The sequence below is a fragment of the Podarcis tiliguerta genome, assembly GCF_965153285.1.
Source record: "Podarcis tiliguerta genome assembly, chromosome: 1".
In the NCBI taxonomy this organism is placed as follows: Eukaryota; Metazoa; Chordata; class Lepidosauria; order Squamata; family Lacertidae; genus Podarcis; species Podarcis tiliguerta.
In genome coordinates, this window is record NC_139534.1 from 60,375,682 (window position 1) to 60,403,502 (window position 27,821).

At 42.5% G+C, this 27,821-nt stretch overlaps 1 protein-coding gene and 1 long non-coding RNA gene across 7 annotated transcripts in view; one reads left to right on the forward strand and one right to left on the reverse strand.

The window, feature by feature from the left end:
* The window catches only part of TSPAN4 (tetraspanin 4), a 503,822-nt gene that overhangs the window by 59,050 nt on the left and 416,951 nt on the right, over positions 1-27,821 (forward strand). The gene's annotated exons all lie outside the window — the stretch shown is intronic.
* Positions 1,521-8,866, reverse strand: LOC310672083. Its single transcript, XR_014508387.1, has 2 exons — positions 8,737-8,866; positions 1,521-1,893 (listed from the first exon to the last, which is right to left on the reverse strand). It is a non-coding gene; the product is annotated as an uncharacterized lncRNA (long non-coding RNA).

Genomic DNA, 27,821 nt, shown 5'->3' on the forward strand with positions numbered 1-27,821 from the left:
TTTAAGACTGCTGTATTCTGCAAATGTGCAGTGGCCTGAACATAAGTCCAGAAATAATAATAAAAATAGCTGCAGCTCTCCAAATAATCAGCAACATTTACCCTCTGGATTGACAGTTTTTATAGAGGGCAGGGATAGAAATAAATTGCGGCTCTGGCCTTTTATGGCTTGATTTTTCTTGATGTAGCTCAGTTGGTAGAGCATGAGAGTCTTAGTCTTAGGGTTGTGGGTTTGAGCCCAATATTGGGCAAAAGATTCCTGAATTGCAGGTAGTGCTTTTTCTGGGGGTTCTCAATGGTGTGCAGTACTGGCACCTTCCTCCTCCCCCATCCCAAATGTTAAAAGAGTGGCACTTACAACTTCATGGTGAGTTCCAGCACCTTATCTCCTAAATAATAAAAAAGAGCACTGATTGCAGGAAGTTGGACAAGATGAATTTTGTGGTCCCTTCCAACTCCACAGTTCTGTGATACTCTATAGCCACATCATGTGTCTGATCACATGATTTAAAAGTAAGGAAGAGCTTTGGTTCCTTTGGAGAAATACATATTAGAAAGTAGCTTAAGAATGCCCTATAACAGATTGTTAAACTTAATAGCAGAAAATGAGCTTCCCCAAGTTCAGCATGTAACAGAAGACGATGGGCAAGAATCAAGATGCAACCCAGCCCCCTTAACAAATGTAGGGGAGAGCCATGAAACCTCAAGAATGGCAGTTCTTTGTGCAAACTATACAGTGGAAGCTCAGGTTAAGAACTTAATTTGTTCTGGAGGTCTGTTCTTAACCTGAAGTACCACTTTAGCTAATGGGGCCTCCTGCTGCCACCGCACCACTGTGCAATTTCTGTTCTCAACCTGAAGCAAAGTTCTTAACCCGAGGTACTATTTCTGGGTTAGTGGAGTCTGTAACCTGAAGCGTCTGTAACCTGAGGTACCACTGTACATTGGTTTTAAAGTCGTCTTCAAAATATTTGCTAAAGGTTAAGGAAAGCATCATACTGATAGAAAAAAAAGGGGGGGAAGTCATTCCTGAAAATGGGAGACAATAATTGGACTGTTGGTATTAAATAACCAGTTCTTCAGTACTAGTGCAAGAAATGGATATATTGGCCTTTGTATATGCACAGTACTGGAATTTAGCATCACACAAGCTTTTCTTCTGAAATATGTCGGCTGAAGGAAGCAATGTTTTCCCCCACAGCTACATTTTTTGACTTTTTTTTCTGTTGGTGGAGGTCACCTTTGTGAATGAGCTTGTTGGGGCCTGGCTTTCTGAGACTGATAACTTATTCCATTGTGAAACAGACAAGTAAGTGCAAGATGGCACACAGGCCAAGGAACTTAAAAAGGGCAAAGGCGTTAAGTTATCTTTTAAAAACCGAATTGAGAAGTGCAGAGTAGGTAATCCCTTAGAAGTAGTAAAATATCTCAGCAGGCCAAAATTACAGTGTCAGTCTTCTGATGTTCTTATCTAAATTGGCATCTAATCTTAGTCTCTAGGAGAATGAACAGGCAAGGATGTTGTTTATAGGGATGTCTGTCTTATTGTTCAAACAGAAGGTGGTAGGTGAAAATCTTCATGATCTCTAATCAAACAAGGCAATTTCAGGTGTAAACTGTTTCCAAATAAAGTCTCTGAGAAAGCTGATTTGTTTGTTTAGGACAAAAGTTATTTTAACTTAATGCGATGCACTGGGAGATGGAAAAATGCATGGTCTGGCATCAGCGTGGCTTCTGACTTACCCAGCAGAAATGCAAAAGAAATGGGCTGCTTGCTCTTATCTTGGAACTTAGCAGACATTCAGGCTGGCCTTGGGCAGTTTTCTAGAGAAAGATCCTTGCTTTCTGTCCTTGTGAATCCTTCTGAGCCAAGAGCTGCTGCATGATTTCTGAGCTGATGTGAACATAGACAAATTACAGCAGGGGTCATCAATGTGGTGCCCTCAATAACTTGTCCTAACACCCACAAAGCCTCGAAGATTCCCCCCATCCCTGCCCCCTTCCATAATGAGGTGGTGAGGGTGATTATCTTTTTCTCCCAGGAAAAGTACATAGAGCTAAAGGAGGATGTTCTTTCTGCTTCCTCTTTGGGCTCTGTGTGCTTTTCCTGCACTACAAGGGTGACAGTGGTGCTGGCACTGGGTTTTATGATGAAATTTTAGTCTACTCATATTATGTAGAAAAAAAATTATCCACATCCCAAGATCTTTGTGTGCCTTTCTCTGCCAGCGACAGCCTGTTATACACTGCAGGAATGCATAGGAGTCGACTCCCAAGAGCCCACTTCTTGTTCCTGTTAAGCCATAGATTGTTTGGATTGCTTTGATACTCTAGGACCTAGCTAATGGAAAGAGAACCCTCAAACCTGCATAAGAATAAACATGGTTTTCAGAGAGCATCAATTCACCCCCGTTTCCCCTTTATGTTGGTTTTGACACTCCAAAACATGTGAATTACCATGTCCCATCCAAATGGATGGAGATGGCCAGATGGCAAGCCTAATTGCAGTAGCAATTTCCCCCCATCTTCCTGGAGAATGATTTGATATTCAGAACTGCAATTTAAATCCCAGCTGATTAATCAGCCTCCAAGCCGATCATGCTAATGTTCTAGAATGTTGGAGACCAATTCGCTCTCCAGTTAACTGGAATAAGCAGAGGCATTCTTCTTGGCATCCTTAACTACTTTGGGCCAAACAATGCACAACTGAATTTCTGTTAAATTAAAGTCTTCCTCTCCCCTACCCACTTTTGTGTAGTGCTCAGTTTTATTTGTATGGTAATATAGTTTTACTGTTTCTAGTTAGCTCTAAAAAAAAAATCTTATTTGAATGTTTGTTTATATAGATTTTATACTGATTTCCTCCTATTTTTTATGCAAGCTATTTAAACTGTTTAGAAATTCTTTTTTATCGTAAGCAGTATATAACTTACATAAATAAATAAAATAGTGTGTGGAAACACAACCTGCTGTTTGCCCAACAGAGGACAATTACATATATATGAACCTCCCCTCCCCTGGCCCATGTGCCCGTGTGTGTGTGCATGCAATTGTGTGACTGGAAAGATTGCCCAAGGGAAAGGGTTTAAGTACACACACTCTGCTATTGTGCTGAACAAATTAGCATCATCTCCCCTCAGCTGTATTTCAGGATTTTATTTTATTTTTTAAGTTGGGAGACTGCATTGTGAGTAACAGAACTTAGTGGAAGGGCACAAGACCTAGAAAGTGCTGGGACAGGAAGTCAGGGGGAGGGCCCTGGCTGTGCTCTCCTGACAGCTTCCCCAGGACAGACTGGTGTGTGTACCTGCACAGAATGCTGTAAAGAACTTTAAGTGAGTGCTATGTTTTAATGAAACAGAGACCTGACCTGATCACAGATGTCCTGTGTAATAGTTGCTCCTCAATTTGCATTTTGAGAATGTGGGATTGGAGTTCAGGGTTTTCTGAGGTGGACATGACAAAAACTCCTGAAGCACTAAACTGTGTTTTCTTTAAATCATAGTTTCCTTTAAAACTATGATTGTGTGAAAAATGATACATTTCACTAAAGGTCATGTGCTGATGGGGAAATTGTCTTAATTATATATCTCTCTATCTCTCTATCTCTATCTCTATCTCTATCTCTATCTCTATCTCCAGACATCAGTCTTTGAAACAATCCAGATTAATGTTGATGAGAGCGGTGGGGTATTGGACAGTAGACGTCAAGCAGAGATAACATTTCCAGGATACCTCTGTGATGATGAAACCTGTTGTTGTTTTTTTCAAACCCATCATTTTCATGGCAGTTTTGGCACAGCCACCCAAGTCCCGATATTCTACTGTAACCTAGTCTTATGTACGTGTAATAAAAGCGAATGTATATTCTTGATCTGTCACAAGTTTTCTCTCCTTCCTTGCATTAAATTTGAGATTGCAAGTTTCTTGTGGCAAGACGTTATCTGCTTGTACTTTGTGAAGTAACACACACATTGAGGATGCTGTAGTATAAAACAACAACAGTCTGTTGGCAGGTTTCCTTAGGTGGAAACAAAATGGGGATTCTTGCCCTATTGAACTCAACCCTTTGATTAGAGCACTGTATTGTACCTTAAAAATGCTGGGACTACAATAAATTTTCTTCTGGGAATTGATGTTCAGCCTGATCTTGACAAGATGAGACCCCCCCCCCCCCACTTAAACTTTAAGCCGAAAAAGGCACACTTTGCCACTGATGAAACCTGATATTCAACCATGGATCAATAGGCATTCCAGGCTGCAAACTAGATTCTTCAAAGCTTAAAGAATGTAGTTTGCAGCCTATGATGCCCATTGATCTGTGGTTGCTGCTTGAATTTCAGGATGCACAAGGGGTGCCTTTATCCAGGTCCATTTTATATGCCAGAGGACCCTTTCTTCAGAAACTGAGATCTCCCCAATGTTACACACACCATGCTTAATGTTTATTTGGATTCCTACATTGTATGAAATGTAGGGCAACCTTCCAAGACTGTTTGGAAACTACCGTTAGCCCAGAATGCAGCAGGCAGAATCCTATCTGGGACTGATTGTAGCGCCTGGCTCATGTAACACCTATCCCAAAGCAACTGAACTAGTTAACAATTTGTTTCTGAGCTCAATTCAAGGTGCAGTTGTTGATCTTGGTTTTGGTTATCTGAAGGAGTCTCTCCTCCCATATACAATGGTACCTTGGGTTAAGTACTTAATTCGTTCCGGAGGTCCGTTCTTAACCTGAAACTGTTCTTAACCTGAAGCACCACTTTAGCTAATGGGGCCTCCTGCTGCTGCTGCGCCACCAGAGCACGATTTCTGTTCTCATCCTGAAGCAAAGTTCTTAACCCAAGGTACTATTTCTGGGTTAGTGGAGTCTGTAACCTGAAGGGTCTGTAACCTGAGGTACCAGTGTACTATCCCTTGTACCTTCTCATCTTTTAGCAAGGCTGTTATGCATGTAGCTTTCTTTCTAAGTGGCCATTAGAAGTGCTGGTATTTAACTCTTAAGAACTGGATGTGGTTTTTTCCCTCTTTCCTCCCTGTCCCTTTCCTTTTTCGTGTATTGCTTTAGATTATAGGTCTCTGGGCAAATACTTTCTTGTTCTAGTTCATCATATAGAAGCCACTCTGGAAGCCTTTTTGTTTGAAGAGTGAGATACAAATGCTCTAAATATAACATCAATGGGCTAAATAATAATAATAATAATAATAATAATAATAATAATAATAATAAAATGTTAACAGTTGTATCTTATGCATAAAAAACAAATTTATACTTAGGAATTGATATATGAAACTTCACAGGAGGATGACAAGGCAATTCACTTCAAACCTCCTTTATAAACAACTTAGCTGGACAAACTAATGGATTTTAGTAGTCCACTCATTAAAACTGCATACACATCCATCCTAACAAATACCAAACAATAGAATTAGTCTTGGTTGTAACCATAGTTGTGGTTTTTATATTGTTATACATTGATTGTGCAGAAGTCTAGTGGTAAATGAATTTGTGAGTTTAGAGCTGTTGTGGTTTATGGGTGTGATAAGAAGGTAGGCAATATAGCTCAGATATCAACTTGCTAATGGCTGAAATAAAAAAGTTTGTGTTTTTCAGAGGCTTTGACTCTGAGTAGAAGATGCATTTGTATGGAGGATAAGGTTATATTTTCTGTCCTGGGAAAATCTATATTGATGGTCATTGGGATGTTATGGCAAGACTAAATCTGTAGTTTGGGAGTTGTTGGGAAGGACTTTTAATTAATTTTCTAAACATTAAAAAGGGACACATTTTGCCTACAACTCAGCATGACAGTTCATGCATTTGATGAAGTGGACTCTGGTCCATGAAAGCTTATGTCATAATATGCTGCTCCTTTAAGGTGTCACAAGTCATTTTTGTTGCAAGTGAAAATATGGCTACCCCTAGCAGTGTGAAGAACTTGGGCTTTTAGCAAAGAAATTGCTTCTCTCTGATGTATTTTTCCAACTGCCTGAGAAAAAGCTGGATCCTTCTGCTGACATTTGATGAAGGTTTTGGTCAATAGATGTCTGGGCCTTTCCACTTGTTATGCCTACCAATTGTTGGAAAGCTTATTTCACTTCTCTTGTGGATAGTGTATTGTGCCACAGCTGTAGTCAACTATTGGCTGTGTTGTCCTCAGGGGAATCTGTTACTAATGTGTGTTTTGTTTTCAGGCCTCCTTCAGTTTGATTAATAACACTCATGAAACTTTTTTTTTTTTTTAAGCCTGCATAAGAAATAAGTCAGATAAGTGACAAGCATTTCTAATATCCTGTTTCCATCCCATAAAAGAGATGAAGTGAAATAAGTATTGAGCTGTGGGGAAAATTGGGACTGTGAGAGAGGGAGGGCACTCCACTCCCTGACCCCCAACATATATCAAACTGGCAAGGGTCCTAATGCCTTTCTATAAACCTATGATATGTTCTGATATGATATACAATTCTGGTTGCACTGTATTTAAAAGGATATTGTAGCATGCAACCCATCTGTTGTGTTTGACTGCTAAAGCTTTAAATAGCTGAGTCCAGGGTATATGAATGTGTCTCTGTTCCCTAGCATGGTCACCTACCCTGAATGGCTAGGTTTTTCACTGTTTCTAGCTATCCTGCTGGGCTTAGGGCTCACAGGCAAACTGGAAGCTGTCCAACAGAGTTTTTTCTGGGCAGGTTGAGTTAGACAAAGGCAGAGTCAGAACTATGGACAGCTCCCAGTAGGCTCTGCTGGTTAGCTATGGGCAGATATAGTCTCAGTCAGGGGTAGGCAACCTAAGGGCCGTGGGCCGGATGCGGCACAATTGCCTTCTCAATCTGGCCCGTGGCCCGTGGACAGTCTGGGAATCAGCATGTTTTTACATGAGTAGAATGTGTCCTTTTATTTAAAATGCATCTCTGGGTTATTTGTGGGGCCTGCCTGGTGTTTTTACATCAGCAGAATGTGTGCTTTTATTTAAAATGCATCTCTGGGTTATTTGTGGGGCCTGCCTGGTGTTTTTACATCAGCAGAATGTGTGCTTTTATTTAAAATGCATCTCTGGGTTATTTGTGGGGCATAGGAATTCGTTCATTCCCCCCCCCCCTCAAATATAGTCCAGCCCCCCCCCCCATGGTTTGAGGGATGGTGGACCGGTCCACGGCTGAAAAAGGTTGCTGACCCCTGGTCTTAGTAGTGAGGTGAGGCCACCTGAAGCCAAAAGTAGGCTGTAGTTCTGCCTCCTTGGAGGAGCCGGCTGCGCTGTCTTAAGATGTAGAGGAGATGAAGATGCTCTTGGGGGCTTATCTGCTGAGCTGGGGAAAGCAGAAGGGCTATGTCTTCAGGATGTGAATGCATAGCATGAAGTACTAAGGGTCGCACTGCAACCTGAATGGGGCAGCTTGTGTTTCCTTCTCATTTATATTTGTCCCAGGGTAGCGGGGTGGGGGGGAGTTCAAAAATCATGATACTAGCTATGCTACTCACCTACAATTATCTGCCCCATATCCCCAGTTTCCTGTTTCTTTAGCCTATTGAAATAAGGGATACAAAGCAAAATGTCAGGTAGTATTCTGTCCAATCATTTTTTGGGGGAAAGGGCCTGCTGCCTCCTCCTATTGTTCTTGGCCAAGAAGGAAGTCACACCTAAGTCTGACACCTGTCCCCAGCTCAGTGTTTATGAAGACTAGACTGACAGGACATGTTTTGAGTTGCCAAACTCATAATATGTTGACCAGCTTATCGTGTGGTCAAGTCTGTTGCTTTGCCTTTTGTCTTTGAAAGCTCTCTGTTCACCAGAATAGTTATTATAAAGTGGCCTGGAAACAATAGGTTGACTTCTTCTTCTTTTTAGCTAGTGCAATTCATTGCTGAGTCTGCTTATCACTCTGTCTTTGTCTATTACTCCTTGGAAGGAACCTCTGGTTGTCATGACGACAAGAAATAGGGACTGAGGAAGTGCTAAACTGGCTCTTGCTCTGCTGTAATATTGCCAGTGGGTTGAAGCTCTTCCCAGTCCAAACTTCCAACCTAGCCAGAAGGCTTTTTTAGGCAGTTTGGTCTTGGGGTTGCTAGGAGGCAACAGTCCTTTAACTGAAGTTGCTAGACAACTTCATGGGGATGCTTGTGGGCACTGGGGCAGAGCAGCGACCTTGAAAAACAGTGGAACAAGATCCACAGGCAGCTTCTGTGACTACTGTTTGGCTTGAGCTGTGGGTCATAGCCACAAGTCAACCATGCTGACTGATGCTGGTAGCCTCCTGCAGCACCTGCTACTGTCTTTACATAATGTCTTTAACACATCCATAGTGGTGTTCACTTATCTGGAGCCAATCTAGTATGATCACAGCAATTCAGGCAAGTTCATCATAAACAGGATTGAGGCAGACCTCAGACCTCACTCTAAACCTTCTTGATCTCCGCAGCATTCTGGGGAGAGCCTGCTTTCCTTCAGCTTCCATCTTGATGTGGGGAAAATATGTGGCAAAGGTTTCTCTGTACTGACTTCAATACTGTGCAGTTCTCTGCTGAAGGTTCTCTACTAGAGCCCAAGCATACTGGCATCTTAGGAAATGCTGCAAATCGTTTTCGCTTACCCAGCTCGTTGACATTGAATTGATTTTTTATGAACCATTTGATGGGTGTTATGGTCTTTTAATAGTACATGTATGGCTTTATATTGAACTGTGTGTTTACTTTTATATCACCCACCTTGAGCCCATGTAGCAATGATAACAGTAATACCTTTTTGGATTCTTTCTTTCTTTTTTCTCTCGCCATCCTATTGACTTTGTTCCCACGCCTCTCCCTATCCCTCTCTGCTGTATTTAGGAGTGTTGCCTGGCTAGATAAGAGTATGGTGTGCTTTCAGCAAGCTGCCACTTGAATATTCCACTCTTCCAGACGGGATGTTGCCTGTGGAATGTTAATCCTTTGTTCACATCAGGAGAATGAACTTTGTGTGTATACAGACTGACCTGGAGTTCTAAGCCATTACTAAGGGCAGTAGCTCAGTGGCAGAGCCCGTGCTTTACATGCAAAACATCCCAGGTAAAGCTGGGAAAATGCCTCTGTCTGAAACCCTGAAGAGCCATTACAGTCCGTGACAGCAATACTGGGCTACAGGGACAAATGGTGTGACTTCCTGTGCAACATAAGGCAGCTTCCTGTGTTTCTGTGACATTGAAATTGGAGAGTCGGGGTGGAATGACCATGATTGCTGATGATGCAGATACAGACTCCCTTTACTCCCTATGGGAGGCAACAATCCCCAGAACAGTATCCCACTTCTTATTGCCCAAGCTGGCAGCAACAGAGAATGGTGTCATGGACACACAGTTTCAAATGCTATTTAAAACCAGCTATAGGGGCACAGTGGCATTCAACTCTCTAAGGCTGATGGTGTGTGCCTTCTGGTAGCACGGAGGGTACTTTGATGTATTGTGGGCCCCCTTTGCGCTGTGCCAGTATCCTTACATGGCACTTACATGCTGCATCATAGAGATAAGCACTGATGTGCTGACCATGGAGTTGGGGTGCAAGCTCTGAACATTCAGGCCTGATCCTGTGTAGTAGTAGTAGAGCTCCATGTTGGATGCAATCCTTACCAGTGGCAGTGGCAGACTTTGGGCGTTAAAATTTCAGCTGTACCGTATGCGGCACCAGAATTCGGTGCCCCACTGCCCCACTGTTGTTCATCATTGTTGCAGTGCCCCGTACGGAGCCTTCTTGGCTCAGCACCCAGTGCGTGTGAACTGGTCCTGCTCCCCTAAATTGTCCTCTGCCAGCGACATGGTTGCCACTGTGTCTCTGGGCTTCTCCCACAGTACTTTGATAACGTTTAAATTTTCCACCCCATGTGGTTAGAGTAGGCTGCATGGCTCTTAAGCATGGCTGCATTGATTGGATCAGATGACATAGTATGCAGCCATGTGCACAGTCTGAACTGTACAGAGCAGGAGCTCTACACGTTTCTGGAGCAGTGTGGGAGTAATTGCAGGAAGTGTTTTGTTTTTAAATTGGCCCTCAGAGTATAGGAGTGGGCTGGTTTGGGGGGGGGGGGAATAACATACGAAACTGCAAATCATTCTTTTGCAAACTGGATCCTTTTAGAGAGAAACAAGCAGTCAAAAGCTTACATAATGTAGAATCTTGCTGCACCACGCTCACACATTCACTTAATACGCCCCATCAAGAAAATTCCTTTGCAAGCTGATACTATGTTTTCAAGCAGTTACAGAATAGGATTAAATAACATGGCTGCAAGCGAGAGTTACTTTATTCCACCAACACCCACCCCCATCTCCCACAAATTTACAACATTCATCTGTGCTCTCTTGCTGTAGGGACCTCTGTGTTTAGATCTCTGCTGCGAGCCAGAGTTTATTGCAATAATCAACTTGTATAAAATGACAGGAACTGGAGAAATGAAACGTAAGACACTACAGAATCTTCTATTGCTTGCCGCACCCTTTCCTCCATTTGTTTAGATGGTTATTTTATTTGAAGTAACTTTTACTTATGCCAGTGTGGTGTGGTTAGAGTGCTAAACTAGGACCTGGGGAGACCAGGGTTTAAATCCCCACTCAACTATTGATTTCATTGAATGACTTTGGGCCAGTCCCTTGCCTTCAGCCTGATCTACCTCACAGGGTTGTTGTAATGAGATAGGAGAGAAATATATATATATATATATATATGCCACTCTGGACTCCTTGGAATAATGGTGGGATATAAATGGAAAAACAAATGAAAGGACAGCTGGTTTATGGTGCAGAATTCTTATTTTCTATTTAAATGAGGTTTTTTTAAATCAATTGCTTATTTTTGTTTAAACTGAATTTCCTGTAGCTGTTGCTCTGTGGAAAATGATTTATTATTTTTACTAATATTTTTGAAGCACAGCTTCATTACTAGAATTGGTTCATAATTTTAAGGTCTAGTACTCTTGTTAGCAATTCCTGCTCATGTTTTTGAAACATAAATGAGAAAACAAATGTGTCTTGGATTGTAAGTCCATGGAAGCACCTGTTTACCTTGCTGTTTAATAATAATAGTAATAATAATAATAATAATAAATAAATAAATAAATAAATAAATAAAATTATTTATACCCTGCACATCTGGATGGGTTTCCTCGGTCACTCTGGGCGGCTTCCAACAAAAGATTAAAATACAATAGTGTATTAAACATTAAAGGTTTCCCTAAACAGGGCTGCCTTCAGATATGTTCTAAAAGTCTGGTAGTTGTTTTTCTCTTTGACATTTGGTGGGAGGGCATTCCACAGGGCAGGTGCCACTACCGAGAAGGCCCTCTGCCTGGTTCCCTGCAACCTCACTTCTCACAGGGAGGGAACCACCAGAAGGCCCTCGGAGGTGGACCTCCGTGTCCAGGCGGAACAATTGGGGGTGAAGACGCTCCTTCAGGTACACTGGACCAACACTCCCCAAAATATCCTCTCAGAAGGGGCAGGAGTCCACCCTGAACAATATGGGATTGGAATAGGGGGCCAGGGGCAGATGGCGGCAACTTTTTTATTCTATGAACTTCTCTCAGGACCCAGCTTTCATCAGTCCATCTTGGGAACTTCTGGTTTGTGCAATTACAGTAGATCAAAATGTTCTGTAGCTCTGGTACAACAAACTCACTTTTTTTAAAAAAAGTAACTTTTTGTAGTTAAGGAAGTGATGGAGAAATGCATTGGGAAGCTTAGAACGAACAAAAGATGAGAGGGAAGGTGTATAACCTCCCAGCAAACAAATCAGAATGGATGCTCAGTAAAGACCGAGTGCAATCTAACTTCTGTGCCAGTTTTGTGCAAGCTAATGAAGGTGGGTGCTCAGGGAATTGGTCATCTGAAGGAGCTCTGATTCACCCAACATATTTCACATGCCAAAGCGAGGTTTCCTTGCTGGCAGGTTAGGGAAGGGCCACATCTCAGTGGCGGAGGGTCTGCTTTGCATGTAGTAAGTTACGGGTTCAATCCCACCATATCCAGGGAAGGTAATACACTAGTTGCTACCAGTTAGTGTAGGCAATGCTGAGCCGGATGGACCGATGGTCTGACTCTGTATAAGGCATCATATTACATTATAGGTTTGGCTAAAGCCCTGAACATAAATTTCCTCTGTAAATCCTCTCTTCTAATGCAGACCTCTCCACACACACACACACACAGAGAGAGAGAGAGAGAGAGAGAGAGAGAGACTGGGGTGATTCATTATTGTTTTTAAAAATTTAAATAGCAGGTCCCAGGGTGGTGGAGGTGAGGGTCAAGACTGGGGCCACCACCTTTGATCAGAGGGATCAACCCTTCCCCACATGCTGTAGTGCTGATGAAAATATCTCCCTTCCCTGCAAGCAGTTATTTTCGGTGGGAGAGAAACTGCCTTTGGCTCCAATGGAAGCTTCCCTCCTATGCCAAGTACCATCTTTGAGCAGGGATGGGGGAAGTCTTTGGGATCACTGTGCCAATGTCACTGTGTAAAACTCAGAGTAGACCCTTTGAAATTAATGAAACCAAGTTAGCCCTGCCCATCAGTGGGCCTACTCTGCATAGAACTAGCCTTGGCTACCAGGCACAATTGCTGTTGAGCGCTGCTGTGGCTCCCATTTTCAGTTCTAAAAACAAGCTACCATCTCCAAGCCATGTGTTTAACGTAACCTGCTGTTTGGTTCATCTCAGTGACTCCTCATGCATGTGGGAAATCCAGTATACACACTGGCTTCTCCATTATCTTCAGTGCTCACGCAGCTTTTCATATCATTACTGTCACTGAAATGTTCAAAGCAATATTTCCAATTGCCAGCCTTTTGTCATGTTTTGGTAATTATGTATAATGGAATGCTTCCTCCCTCCAAAAGAATTGCATGACTGGCTACTTCTCTCTTGTATCCTGAGAGTGCAACTTCAGTAATGTTGTCTGTGTAGTGTGTCCGTTTCCGAAATATTGCTTGACAGTATGTTGCGATTATCAGCCTAATGTTTCACAGCAGAGCTGTCATTCTTCTTTCTTCCACCCTTGAATGCCTTGCCTTTGTCCAGCTTCTTTCATATACTTATTTCATTGAGATGATGGGATAAAACTGATCTAGATCGCCTGTTCACCGAGCAAACATTGTGTCAGGGATATGCAGGGTTTTCCACTCCCTGTGGTTTTCAATATATAATAATACATTGCTTGTCTGATATATGAACCAATACACCAGAATTGCTGTATATTTTATCCTCTGATTTAATGCTCCATAACCTCATACAAGTTTCGTCAGTGGTACATGGTGATGTAAACACTTGTTAGCTCAGTTAGAATCATAGAATTGTAGCTGGAAGGTAGCCCAAGGGCCATCTAGTGCAATCCCCTGCAATGTACCTTATTTATAAGAATATTTCTAAACTATCAACTCCTTTAAGATGTGGAGGTGCACAATAAAATTAATTTTAATGTGGTAAAAACTAATGTCAAAATAACTGCACATAAGCTATATTTGCTTGCATATATCACTACTTCCCATAACCAACAATATGGTGCCAGCAGTATTCTTGGTGGTGGGTGGAATGTGGCCTGAAGACACATGGGACAGCCATCATGCCAATGCTAAGCAGGTCTGGTTCTGAACAGTGCCAGCATGGGAGACCACTTGAAAAATCTGTCTGCTGCCTTATGTTCCATTGAGGGGGGTGGGAGGAAATAGATTGGATAACAATGAATGAAATAAAAATAGTGACCTTGTTGCTCTCATCTTTCAATAGATCCTCCTTCACTAACCTGGTGCCCTCCAGATGTTGCTGGCCCTGAGTACTAAATTTACTTTTAGACCAATGAACAGCCAAATACACACAGAGCTTTTACAGGGCAACCCTGTGTCCCTGAACACATTCGCAAATGCACAGGCCCACAGGTTTTTCCACAGCGTCTGTGGTGGAAAAGGCCAACAGAGCTGCCTGAAGCAAACAGGGTTGGAGAATAAGCCATATCCCAAGAGAGTGGTGCAAGACAAGGGTAGTGGGGCTGCATTCATCAGGCAGGGCTGTGTGTAGGATGAGAGCCATTGGGGTGTGGTGGGCACTCTTCTTGACAATCAGAGATCTGTTTGTTGTTATTAAACTGTGTTGCTATTTATTGTTTTATTTATTTGCTTGTTGTAGGTAAGTATCCAGTGAATTTGTCCTGTTGGTGCAAGTGCTTCCACTTGCATAATGGAACTTCCCCTCCATAGGAACTAACTCCTAGGGGCTGAGCTCCCTTTGCCCGCCCCCAATAAAATATTTGAGGGGGCTGCCTCCCCAAGTTGATGGGCATTGCTCTTCAAATGGTGTGTGTGCGCCACATCATGTGGTTGATTATATGGGTGGTGCAGCTTAAAGAAGGTAAAGGGACCCCTGACCATTAGGTCCAGTCGTGACCAACTCTGGGGTTGCGGCGCTCATCTCGCTTTGTTGGCTGAGGGAGCCGGCGTACAGCTACCGGGTCATGTGGCCAGCATGACTAAGCTGCTTCTGAACCAGAGCAGCGCACGGAAACGCCGTTTACCTTCCTGCTGGTGCAGTACCTATTTATCTACTTGCACTTTGACGTGCTTTCGAACTGCTAGGTTGGCAGGAGCTGGGACCGAGCAACGGGAGCTCATCCCATCACGGGGATTCGAACCGCCAACCTTCTGATCGGCAAGTCCTAGGCTCTGTGGTTTACCTGCCCCCCAATATGTTACCTGCCCCCCAATATGTTATTCAAGTTGGCACCCCTGTTCTCTTCTGTTTTCTCTCCCCCCTGCCCACCCCATACCTTCCCAAAATCTGCTCCAGAAGTCTGGGAAAACAGATTGCGGGGGTGCATGGGGAGAGGAGAGGGAGGGTTCATCCTGTTGCACATGCTTCATTGATACAACCCTCTGTCTTTAAAGCATGTAAAACACTCTGGGTGATCCCTCTGGGGACTTAAGAAACACATTCCAAGCACACTAACTAAATAAATAAAGTACAACTCTGTGTTTGACCACCTCCTTCTGTTGAAGCATTTTTGCTGCTGTCTAGATCTTAAGTTAACAAAGTAAGATAAAATGCCAGAAAAAGTCCGTACAGTGTTTTGCTCAAGATGCATGTGCAGTGGTTTGAAGTATTGTGTACTTGGCATTCTTTAAAGGTCATCCTTTCAGAGTAAGATGGGTAATTACCCAATTGAGCACTCTGTTTTAATGACATCTAAAATGAAAAAAGGCTTTCTTCAAAAAGCGGCGTGAGGACCTGGGCAGCAGATAAGCCAGAATGTGGGTTTTGCAGGAAGTTTTAAGTATTATGTGTCAATCTCTCTTGCAAATGTGTGTGGAACACTAATGCATATAGTGGCTGGGTGGTTGTTTTAGATCACTTTAGTTTTAGCCTAAGGCTGCCCAGCTCTTTTAGAGGGGAAAGTGTCATATATCTGCATAAATTACTTTCTATATATGAACATTTTACCATTGGTGTGTGCAGAGCCAGAGCTTTAAAAGATCATTCCTGGGTTTTTGCCTTCTCCTTCTTTTAGAATAAGGAAGAACAACAATAAGCCCACATTAGCATTTATTAAAAACAACTTTGATCCAGTTGAGCAATAATATTCCATCAGATGTGAGACTGCTATCCTTTTAAGAAGCTGAGAAGCATACTGCAGATGCTGCCCTCCTCAAAAACATCATTATAATGAGGAGCTACATCTGTGATTTCAGCCTTTCTCAGTCCTCTTAGGAGACATGCCCAGCCTTGTTTGGAAGATGGTCACCTCCACTCTCAGCCATTATCTTTCAGGTATGTGTAGTTTTAAAAAGATGTATAATAGTGAGCATCCAAACTGGTATGCACACTAATGAAATACACTTCTAAAGCTACTTTTACAAAATGCTTTTAAATTGTGGGTGTTTCTTTTTCTGTAACATATTTACATAATGACCTGTAGTATACATGTTTTTGAATGTCAACATTTTGTACTCTTCAGAAATTCTGAACCCACTCAGTGTTAGTGCATGTGAGGCCAATCCAACAGCAGGAGTTTCTAGGTGCTAGTTTCTCTGTGGTAAGCACTGACCAAGCTGGAATCTCTTCCTAGGAACAAGGAAACCTGTGTTCATTGATTAAATAGCCACACTTCCAGGGGCTATCCCTTGAATTGCATGGCTGTTAGAAAAGCAATTCTGTACCACAAGAGGTTATTTTAAAGTCATTTATGGCTCTTGAATTATTGAGGTTGCAATCCTATATCCTCTTAACTGGGAGGAAGCCTTTTTGAAACACAGTGGGACTTACTTGAGTGTAGGCATGTATAGGACTGTGTTGTGAATCAGTAAAGCCAGAGCCAATTTTGTAGAAAAAGAGGTGCCGGAACTCACCACGAACACCTCCCTCCTTCTCTTAGAATGGCAATGGTGCCCACCTCTGAGGGGTTGGAACTGAGTTCCAGCAAGTTCTGACTGAAAAGTTGCAGACTGCAAGGCCTTGTGGCAGCATCAACATGAAATTACGGCAGCAGCACTGGCAGCCTTCAAGGCCTCACGGCGGTGACAGGGAGGGGCAGCAGTAGTGGTGGCAGCCTGTGATGCCTTGCGGCGGCAACAAAAAGTGGTGATATGCTGAAGTTTTAGCTGGTGATATGGTGAGGTTTAGCTGCTGATAACATTGCAGTTTTTAGCTGGTGAGTTAGCGCGTTGATGGAAACCAGATAACGCCTAGCCCTTACACACATTGGATGATATATTGATATATTGCCCAGCCCTAGCAGACAATTGCACATGAGACTTTCCCACCCCCATGCCCCAAATTAATGCATCAGACACCCTGATGGCATGCATCTAAAAACTCTACAGATTTTGTTTCTAAAGGGTAATATTAGGAGCAACAAGTATTAAATTTAAATTCATTGGCTCTAGAATGTATCCTACCGGTTGTTTTGCTTTCAGACCCCTCTTTGTTATCAGTATTTTCTTATAACATTTTTTTAAAAAAACCCCAAACTTCTTGTTATTAGCTACCTTGAGTCTTGTCAGGAAAAAAGTGGGGGTATCACTTACAGGATTGATAGCCATATAAAGCAAATAGTTGTTAGGCCTGTCTATTGAGACCCTGCAAATGAGAAAGCATCTGAAGGGAAATAATTTCCATTGCAATTTGTACCGGTCATTAGTGATATCATTCCTGACACTTGCTGTATTGTATCCTCCTTGTCAGAATGAAATTTAAATATTTCTGCCAACAGTTAAAATAAATGCTTGGCTTGTCCAGAATGCATATCAGATAATGATAGGAGGAAGAGACTTGCGCCTGGATTTTCGTCTTGTCTTTGGTCCCATGGTGCAGAGCATGGTGATGCTGAGACTGAACTGATAGATCGTTTTGGTTGTCCTCTGCCTCCACTGCTGGAGACAGTGTGCTTCGGGATACCAGTTGCTAGGAATTGCAGTTGGGAAGAGTGCTGTTTTGCGCAGGTCCTGCTTGCAGTCATCTGGTTGGCCATTGCAAGAATAGGATGCTGGCCTAGCTTGACCCATCTCTTCTTATGTTCCTATGTACTGATGCCCAGTGTGCTTAACTATAGTCAGCTTCTTCTATTTGATGACTGCTTGCCAAAAGCTGCAGCAGTTTAAATATTGCATCTCTCTTACAGCAGACACATTGGTGGTGTTTGCAATAAGAATGGCACAATCTTTCCCTAATTTGAAAAGCAGATCCTTGAGAAGGGCACAGGAGCTTTTTTTTGGAGGCTAGTTATAACAGAAGGTCAGGCCTACGCTGCTTGCTGTCTCTTCTGTACTGCGCTCCTATCTGCTCTTCAGCTCAGTAGCCTGGAAGAAAACCATAGTAAGACACAGGTGGGCTCCAAGTGCTAAAGGGCACTGTTTAACTATTCTGCACTCTGTGTGGCACACTTGCCAAGAAGATTGTCCACCTCTGCTTGAGGCAGATCCATGCTATGCACAGGGTCTTGTAACTAAGGAGAAACTGTATGACCTGAGTTACTGTTGTGTCGAGCCCAGCAGTAGCTTTTGTAGGGTCAGGATCTATCAGCTAGACTCTGATTCTATAGACTCAGCTGCTGTTTTTAACTCTTGTTCAGTTGTTGTGTTTTTGTTTTAAGCCACCCTGTGATCCCTATGAGAGGAAGGGCGGGGTATAAGAATAATGAAATACAGGGGTACATCTAGTTACAAAATTAATTTATTCCAGAGGTCCATTCTTAACCTGAAACGGTTCTTAACTAGAGGCGTGCTTTCGCTGATAGGGCCTCTTGCTGCCGCTGCGCTGCCAGCACACGATTTCCGTTCTCATCCTGGGGCAAAGTTCTCAACTCGAGGTAACTCTTCCAGGTTAGCGGAGTTTGTAACCTGAAGTGTTTGTAATCTGAGGCGTTTGTAACTCGAGGTACGGCTGTACAGTAAATCATATGCAAAGATATAGTCATTTCCTCCCATGTAGTCATGCAACACCAAGTTCTGTAGTGTATGTGCATGTGTGTATTTTGGTAAGGTCATCCCTGACCTTAAAGATGGCTAATTACTTTACTGCAGCTTGTGCTCACTCGGGAAATCTCCTTTTCCACCACCACCCGCCTGCCCACCCCTTGCAACTGTGTTTTTACAAAACTCAAACCAAAACCACTGTTGGCATCAGAATATTTTCGTGCTGCCAGAATTCACTGCCATGTGGAAGAATTAGGCTTAGGCAGTTATCTGCCAGTGCGTGTCGATTATGTGTGGCTCAGTCTGACAGACTTCACATCTGCTGCATCCTACATACTTCCAAGAAGAATACTGTTGTGTGAAGGACATTTCAGTATAATTGGGGATGACACAGGCTAGAGTAGGTACCGGCACATACCTTTTGGCCACTCTGAACTTTGCCAGTGTGTTTCCTCTTTGGAGAATGAGCTTTGTCCTGTATGTTCCTAGAGTGTATCTATGGAGGACTAAACTTCGTTGTATTTCTTCCAGACAAGGCAACACCTTCTCAGTTGGTAGAGCATGAGACTTTTAATCTCAGGGTTGTGGTTTCAAGCAGGGGTTGGTAGATGATTCTCATGGGCCCCTCCAACTCTACAAGTATATGATTCTATGATAATTGGGAAAAGGTGGAGCAGTTTGCACTGCTTTCTGCTACCTCTTCTATATCTTTGCCTCAGGTTTCTTGAAGGGGGCATAATCTTTCGTGTGATTAGTTAGTCTGATGAGGAGAGGTCTACCACTGTTACCTATTCTGACCACTATCTGCCTGTCCTTCAAAACCAACTGGAATTCAAACTAGATCTGCCACTCCCAACCTACACTTGGGGTGCACTATTTGGCACACTGGTGCTATTTCAGTGCTTTTTGAAAAGAAAGGAGGGGTGGAAATCCCCCCATAAGCCCTACAATGTTGCTGCTATTATTAATTTATTGATTAATGCTAGGAGAAGGGTACTCATATGAATAGAAAATAGAAAAAAATATAGAAAATAATGAATAGAAAAATTGAGGGTTAAAAGCAAAATTAAATGCTGCAAGAGAATTGGTCTGGACCAAACCCTCAGGTGTTTCTGCAATATGGATAATGAATAGGGAATCCGGAAAAGTATCTTGGATTGTTTCTGACTCAATAATGCTCAGAGTGGACGCACTGAAATCAGTAGACAAGTTGTCCATGGAATCTTATATAACTCCTTCTAGAAGAAATGGGAGAAATCCTAAAAGCAAGTTGTAGTTGTGTTCCTGCACATTTTACTTTTTTTAGTACTTGGAATATCCCTGTTTAAGTATGAAATCATTCTACTTTCCCCCATACTTTTACCTCCCTCTAAATGTGGTTTCATTCTTGTTTACTGTAAGGTACAATTGAATACACAATACCCAAATCATGTTTCATTAGGGCTCCTGCACAGTTGCATTTATGTTTTTCTTTTGAGCTGTTAGGTCTCCAAAACAATTGAGGAGCATGTGGTGCTTATTAAAGATTACTCAATAGGTCAGCACCATTAGGGGCTCTCAGGGATGGGGAAATGTGTCAAGATGGCTGCCAAAACCGAACAGCTGGCAGCATGGGAGTTGGCCAGCTCTGGATTAATAATTTTGAGGGTTTTTGCTTTGTTTTTTGGATGTGTGGTTTTTTTTTGTAAAAGGAAAGTACATTCAATGTGCTGCTTTTGAAAATGATTTTTATAGCAGTGCAGGGACTAAAGTATTGAGACTTCCGCAACCAAATGGGATGTGGTAATTGAATAGCAAAATGTTTTTTAAAACCTGATTCATAGTGCTCATTATGCTTCGTTTCTGGATTCAGCGTCTCTAACTTGTTCCTGTTCCAAAATACTTGCAGCAGTGGTTCTGCACATGTGGATTTGTGGTTAGGCAAGACTACATCTAAAGAACTAAAATAGTATAAGTAAATTAGGCATGGCTGAAGATAATCAAATTCAGAGCTGATCCCATCTGTTTAGAGAAATTGATGCCCATGTGATGGAGGTAAAGGCAGAGGGATAAAAATAGTGTAGATATCTAAAGTCCCATATTTTAAAAACATACATAATCTGACATACTTAATCTGTGAACCCAGTATAGAGGTATGTCTTTGGACAATGCTCTCTAAGCAATGCTTTCTTTTTGTCGGGTGGAAGGGGGGGAAGTTATGTGTGTGACATATATGTTGACTACATTATAATAGGTATTCTTTGTAAGTCATAGTGGACTTTATAAAGAAATTTGGAGAGCAGTGTTGTTACTTAAGAGGGATAAAGGTTCATGCACTAAACTCATTCACCCTAATTGGGATGAGCACTCTCAATCCCACAGAAATCAGTAGGATGTTTTCGGTGCAGATGTGACTATCCAAGTTGTCTCAGAATTTCTCTGAAGACTCTCTGATATAGCTGGACTTTATCCAGTGTGCCAGACTTCTGAGTTTATATTCTATAATTTACTCCTGTGTGAAACAAAGAGCACAAAGTGTCTGCATTCAAGAGAATTAACAAGAGGTAGATTAGATTGGTATGACTGAGAGGCAGCAGTACACTTGTTTCACAAGCAGATTTTGACTTCCCTGGGGTGAATTCCAGAGATTCTGTTAGCAGAAAATATCAAGAGTTCTATTTTTTGCTTTGTCAGAGGCCATAAGCACAACATCGCTCACCTTTAACCAACCGATGTGGAAACAGGATGCTTTGCTTTCTCAGACATGATTTTAGGGCTCAGAATGGAGGCTGCTGATACCACTCTTTATTTTTTGTTCTACCCAAAGCAGTACACTCATTCACCTGATGTTTCATGGTACCATGAGAGACTGCCATGCACCTAATGAATAATCAGCTCATTAATGCTTTGTTCCATGGGGAAATCCTATACAAGAATTACTCATGAGACGTCGAGTTTCATGCCATTACAATGTGAGCCTGAAGAATTAATCATTATTCAGCTGTTATTTTATCGTCACCAGTTAATGCAAATAGATTATTAACGCTTATAAAGAGCAGACTGCTGAAATGAGTGAAAAGTCATGAATTCTCCCTCCTTCTATAAGCACCATAAATTGATGAATTCCTGTCTTCACATATGAAATACTAGTCTGCAGCAAGGATTTGAACTCAATACTATGGCTACAGAAGCTGTACAGCTGACAGTACAAAAGAGTTGTGGTTCCATTTGCAAAGTTTTTTCTTATCATTGACTTGGCTTCTGGGACCAAAAGCCTTGAGTCTAGCTGTAGATACTTATTTGCAGACTTCTATTTAAGCACTTAGTGTGGAGCTATAAACAACAATGAATTACATTGCAACAACCCTCCTTTGAGAGGAGCTACTTATTCTGTGCCGGGCACAGAAATGCACCAGGCTACTGAAGGAAGAGCAGAGCGCTCTGTGCTCTTCTGCTAGCCCCCAGGAAACTAGTAACTTCTGTGGGTAGAAGGCTGGTTTAATATACCTGTAGTTACTGCAACAAGTGACTGCTCTCAAAGCAGAACACTGGATGCAGCCAGACAAATGGAAGAGGGAAAACACTCCAGTTTTTCAATCTGGCCAGAGTAGTATTTGGCAGGTTTTTGCTCCTCTTTTCAACAGGCACCTGGTTCTGAAAAACGTGGGCTTGAGAGCCACTGCCACTTTAAATTTTTTGACTTCTTGTGTCAGATGGCATGAGTCAACATGGTATTCCATCCTTGTACTCATTTTAATATTACAGTGGTACCTTGTTTCTCAAACTTAATCTGTTCCGGAAGTCCGTTCCAAAACCAAAGCGTTCCAAAACCAAGATGCACTTTCCCATAGAAAGTAATGCAAAACGGATTAATCCATTCCAGACTTTTTAAAACAACCCCTAAGACAGCAATTTAACACCAACTTTACTATTTTAACGAGACCATTGATCCATAAAATGAAAGCAATAATCAATGTACTGTACTATAAAATAAATAAGACAGTATTGTAGATGATAAAAATTATTTTTTCTTCTTCTTCTTATCTGCACTGATGATAGTCATTGGTCGGATGTGGGGCTTTTATCCATTTCCGCAGTCACACAATCAATAAATCAATAGCTAAACTGGGTTCCACGCAGTCACAAAAACAAATTAACTGAAAAAGCCTCAAAAACAAAAATGCAAAATTATTAGTAAAAACAAAACTGCCAAACTTAATCCGTTCTGGAAGTCCTTTTGACTTCTGAAATGTTCGAAAACCAAGGCGCAGCTTCTGATTGGCGCAGGCACCCCAGAAACAATAGCCGACAGCCGCATCGGACGTTCGACTTCTGAAAAGCGTTCGAAAACTGGAACACACACTTCTGGATTTTCAGCATTTGAGAACCAAAGCGTTTGAGTACCAAGGCATTTGAGAACCAAGATACCACTGTACAAATAAATGCATCAGCAGAATGAAGTACTAAGAGCAGAAAACTGCTAACATTCTGTGCTGGAGTCTCCCAAAAGTTGCTTCATAATTCAGGTATTGTTATGAGTTTGGTGGGGGGTGTCAGGCCCCTCTAAACCCTGAATCAAATAAATGTTAAAAGCTGATCAAGCCAAGCTAGTTTCCTGTTGAAGTGATGGGGATCAAGGGACTTTGTACAAGAGGGCAAATGAGTGGGGTTCCCTTCCTTAACTCGCAGGTAGTGAGAACAACAAAGCCAAAGCGGAGAGTAGAGTTTGGGGCAGTGATGTGACCTAGAAGTAAAGCAGCAAGCTGGAGAGAGTCAAAGACCAATGTTTGACATTTGTTTGAATCTAAGGCTGTGGCTATGGGAGGAACAAGACCCCTCCATCGTAGTCTCAGGTTGTACATATGTGTAAATAAACCATATATCCTAAAGACACCACAGTCTCTGCTGTGCCTCATTCCAAAAGGAAACACAAACTCTGGTTAAGTGCTTGGGACAACTGGAATCTCGCACTGCATTTATGCCAAACTTGTAGGTTTGGTCTTATAAGGGACAGCGGCATATTCTTGCATTGCAGGGGGTTGGACTAGATGATCCTCAGGGTCCCTTTCAACTCTAATTCCATGAGGTACCTATGCTTGGAGATTGGGGTGGCATCCAGCAGTATGTATACTGTGGCCTTTCAAGGCATTCAGGGTGGTGGTGATGGTTTAGCTGCATACACTCTTGGATGAGACCGATTATCTCGAGCCATTCCAATCTGGGTTCACGCCCAGTTGGTTTTCTCATGAAATTGGCCTTTGTTGCCCAGACAGATTACCTTCCCCATGGGAGAGGCAAAGGAAGTATGGCCCTGCTGGATCTCTCATTGACTTTTGATACCATTGACTATGTGTTGACGGTTGGAGGGTCTGTTTTATGGTGGTTCCACTTCTACTCGCAGGGCTGGTCTCAGTAAATAGCATTGGAGGACTATGTCAGTACTCTGGTAAATTAACTGCAAGGTCCCACGAGGCACTATTTATCCCCAGTGCTATTTAACACGAGGCCAATGAAAGCAGTCATGAGGAGATTTGGGACATCCATAGACTGAGTCCTTCTAAGACAAAGACACTGTGGGTGATTGATTCCCAGGGAATTTGGGATATTTGCTAGTTATAAATGGAGTTGCACTCCCTCTGAAGGAACAGGAGTGCAGTTTAGGGGTCCTCTTGGGATCATCTTAGTTCATGGACACCCAGGTGGCCTCCATGGCAGAATTTCTACCACCAGCTTTAGCTGGTGCATCAACTCCAATCTTTCCTGGACAGAGATAACTTGGCTGCTATGATTCGTGCACTGGTAACTTCATGTTGAGACTCCAGTAGGTGCAGTGGGGGCTACATCTGGTGATAATGTTGCAGTCTGGTTGATGAGTGGTGACCCTTACTAGGCATGTCAAGACCAGGCCCCTTGCCTTATGCCATTGACTGCCTATAAGCTACCAAGCCAGTTTTAAGGTATTGTTGCTTCCATATAAAGGCGCAAACATCTCTGGACTAGGTTACCTGAAAGACCAACTTGCCCATCACCACCTGGCAAGAGTGTTAATGTAGCAAATGGAACCCAATTAACTCTGTCATGGCCTGATGATTATCAGTGTGTACGTAGTAATGCAGAGGCAGGCTTTTTCCCTGGTGGCATCAGAGAGGGCCCATCTGTATCGGTATTCTGACAGCTTCTGAAGACGTACCTGTTTCCACTGGCATCCCCTTGATTTCTTGATCTGAATATCCTATCCTTCAGTTTCTGTATTGACTTAATGGTACTGCTTTAATTATGGATATTTAGATTTTAATGGTTTTGTGTACCTTGAGTTTTCTGTTTTTTAAAACATTTCAAAATCTATGCTGGAATCGTAGTACTATAGATAAACGAATAAGTAATATAAATGTGAGCCTGTCCTTAACATTTGTAGTAGCCTAATTTTTAGTAGCAATTTATAACACAACATAAAAGACTTGTTTCACTTAAATCTTTCTTTCTTTCTTTCTTTCTTTCTTTCTTTCTTTCTTTCTTTCTTTCTTTCTTCAGCCCACTTGAACTTCTTCTGGAGAGAGAGAAAAAGAGACTCTGACTTTATACACATTTCCCTGCTGATGACCAACAGATTTATATTGTAATACAGTAGAAATCTGGGAACCACCTGTGCAGCTAAAATGGCTTCTAAAGATAAAATCTATTATGCCTCTTGAAAGGCCATTTTGGTCTCCAGAGGAAAAAGGCAATTTTGACTTGACTGGGACCTCATGTATTGATCTTACACAGGAGGTGTTAACAGAAGAGAGAGAGAGATTAATCTGAGGAAGAAGGTGTTCTCTCTGCCTTGTGGAACATGCCCCAGAATGGTTCTAAAGGAGTGTAAAAAGGAATGCTTATTCTTTGAGAGAATGTGCATTTCATTCTTAAACTTTTCCAAACTTCATCTGTTCATAGGGAGGAGCCAGTGTGGTGTAGTGCTTTAAGTGCTGGGTGAGGGCTTGGAAGACCAGGGTTCAAATCCCTACTTGGCTATGAAGCTCACTGGGTGACCTTGGGACAGTCACTGACTCTCACCCTAACCTACCTCAAAGGGTTGTTGTGGGGAATAAATTAATGGGGGGGAGAGGCACGTACAATACCTTGAGCTCCTTGGAGAAGAGGTGGAGTACAAGGGGAAAACAAAGACTTCTGTGCTGTTCACAAGGCATTTGGCTTGGCAGTCTTTTATCATAGCACAATATGCAGTTCAGTAACCAGCAGTTTGCCAATCGACTTCTGTTCCCTTTTTATGTGGCCTTCTGGAATAGCTGAGTAGTGAGGCACTTGCTGGTCCAGGTTTTCTATCCCAGATCAGGGCCAAAAAGGACTGACCTGACTTGCAGTGAAAACAGGCTTGTTCCACGGCAGAGCAAGGCAAAGGAGCCCTTCAGGACTCACCTGTCACAGGGCAGCTATGACTCTTGCAGCCTGGAGCAGCCTGGGCCTCAAAGCCATTCCTGTAACTGTCAGGTGGGGATGCCCCACAACATCTTTGCAAGCAAGGGAAGTCTCAATCATCCATTGCCTATTCTAGATTTCTGCCCCAGAGCCCTGCCCTCTTCCCATTTTTCTTTGGGGGGGGGGAGATGAAGAGGAGAGTTTGGGTTTGGGGATTAAAATAGCATGGTAGCATTTCTCTGTGTGGTGAGGCTGGCAGACCTTGGTTGAATATATGTTGGACCAGAGATCAGCAACCTTTTTCAGCCATGGGCTGGTCCACCGTCCCTCAGAGCATGTGGGGGGCCGGACTATTTTTTTTGGGGGGGGGAAATGAACGAATTCCTATGCCCCACAAATAACTCAGAGATGCATTTTAAATAAAAGCACACATTCTGCTCATGTAAAAACACCAGGCAGGCCCCACAAATAACCCAGAGATGCATTTTAAATAAAAGGACACATTCTACTCATGTAAAAACACACTGATTCCTGGACCGTCCGCGGGCCGGATTGAGAAGGCAATTGGGCCGCATCCGGCCCTCAGGTCTTAGTTTGCCTACCCCTGTGTTGGACTTAAATATATGGCTCAGCGTTATCAAGCATGGTTCTCCACTGGAAGGTGTGAAAACTAGAACATCCTCAGCTGTGTAATACCCAGAAAACTGGCCCTGGAGCTTTTGGGAAGGTGGCTGCTGCTGTGGCTTCCTCTGGCATTATAACTGCCCGCCCAAGATGCCACCGAGACAGTTGTATTGGTCTTCAGAATGGGGACACAGGAAGCTGCCTTATACCAGGTCAGACTATTTGTCCATCTAGCCTATTTTAATTGGCAGTAGATCTCCTGAGTCTCATGCAGTGAGATGCCTTTCACTGCTATATAAATACGTTCAAGTGGATATGCCATTTGACCCTCCATATGCAAAATAAGTGCTTTGCCACTGAGCGGTTCCCCCTCCCTGACCAACCTCCTGGCTAAGGCTGGGAGAATTGCACTGAATGCGAGACACCTGCATATGAATAAATTTTTCTCTAGGCTTTGGGCAGTCTGGGTCAATGGACAACCTTCTGGGTAGTAAGCTGTGAAAATATGTGCTAGATCATTGGCACAGTTTATAGGCCTCAGGGTCCAGGAGCACAGATGATTTGCCATTAGATACTAATCCCATCCTATAATATATGCAGCTCGGGATGGAACTTCCAATACTTGATAACTTTTTAGGAAAAACACCTGCCTACTGTTTAGTGATGTATGATGCTGTTCATTATTTAATATTCAGCTGAAAAAACCATTTGAAAAGTGTGGGTACTTGAATACCTCCCCCGCCAGCAGTGTTAGGGCTTCTAATTGTTTTTCTCTCCGATAACAACATTTTTCTTAGTGGTTAGAACACTGAACAATTTATACACACACATACCACACACATTCCTAGTTTCAAGCCCATGGAAAGAATACTTTTGAATTCAATAAGCTTTGAATCAGACTTCTTACGATTTTTAGATTTTTGCCTTTGGTACAAAAAGTCAGTCAGTGAGCTCAGCAACCGTGCTGCAGTAATCTGAGTTATGCAGTTTAGGCTCTATTATATATTATTTGCAGTGCCGGATTTACATATAATCTAAACAAGCTATAGCTTAGGGCCCACTCTTTTGGGGGCCCCAAAAAATTTAAAGGGAAAAACACTGGATGTACATTTCCAAAATAAAAAAGTAAATAAAATAAAATGGCTTTAGGTCCTATTAGGTCCATAAATTACCATATAGCATATATTCAGCACAAAAACCAGCAACAATCTGTTGTTGACAAAGGACAGCTGAACATATAAAGGGCCCCATTACCTTCAGTAGCTTAGGGCCTCATCAAACCTAAATCCGGCCCTGATTATTTGTAATGTATTATACATTTAAAGCAGCATCATGTCACTTTAAACAGCCGTGGCTTCCCCAAAGACTTCTGGAAACTGTAGTTCAG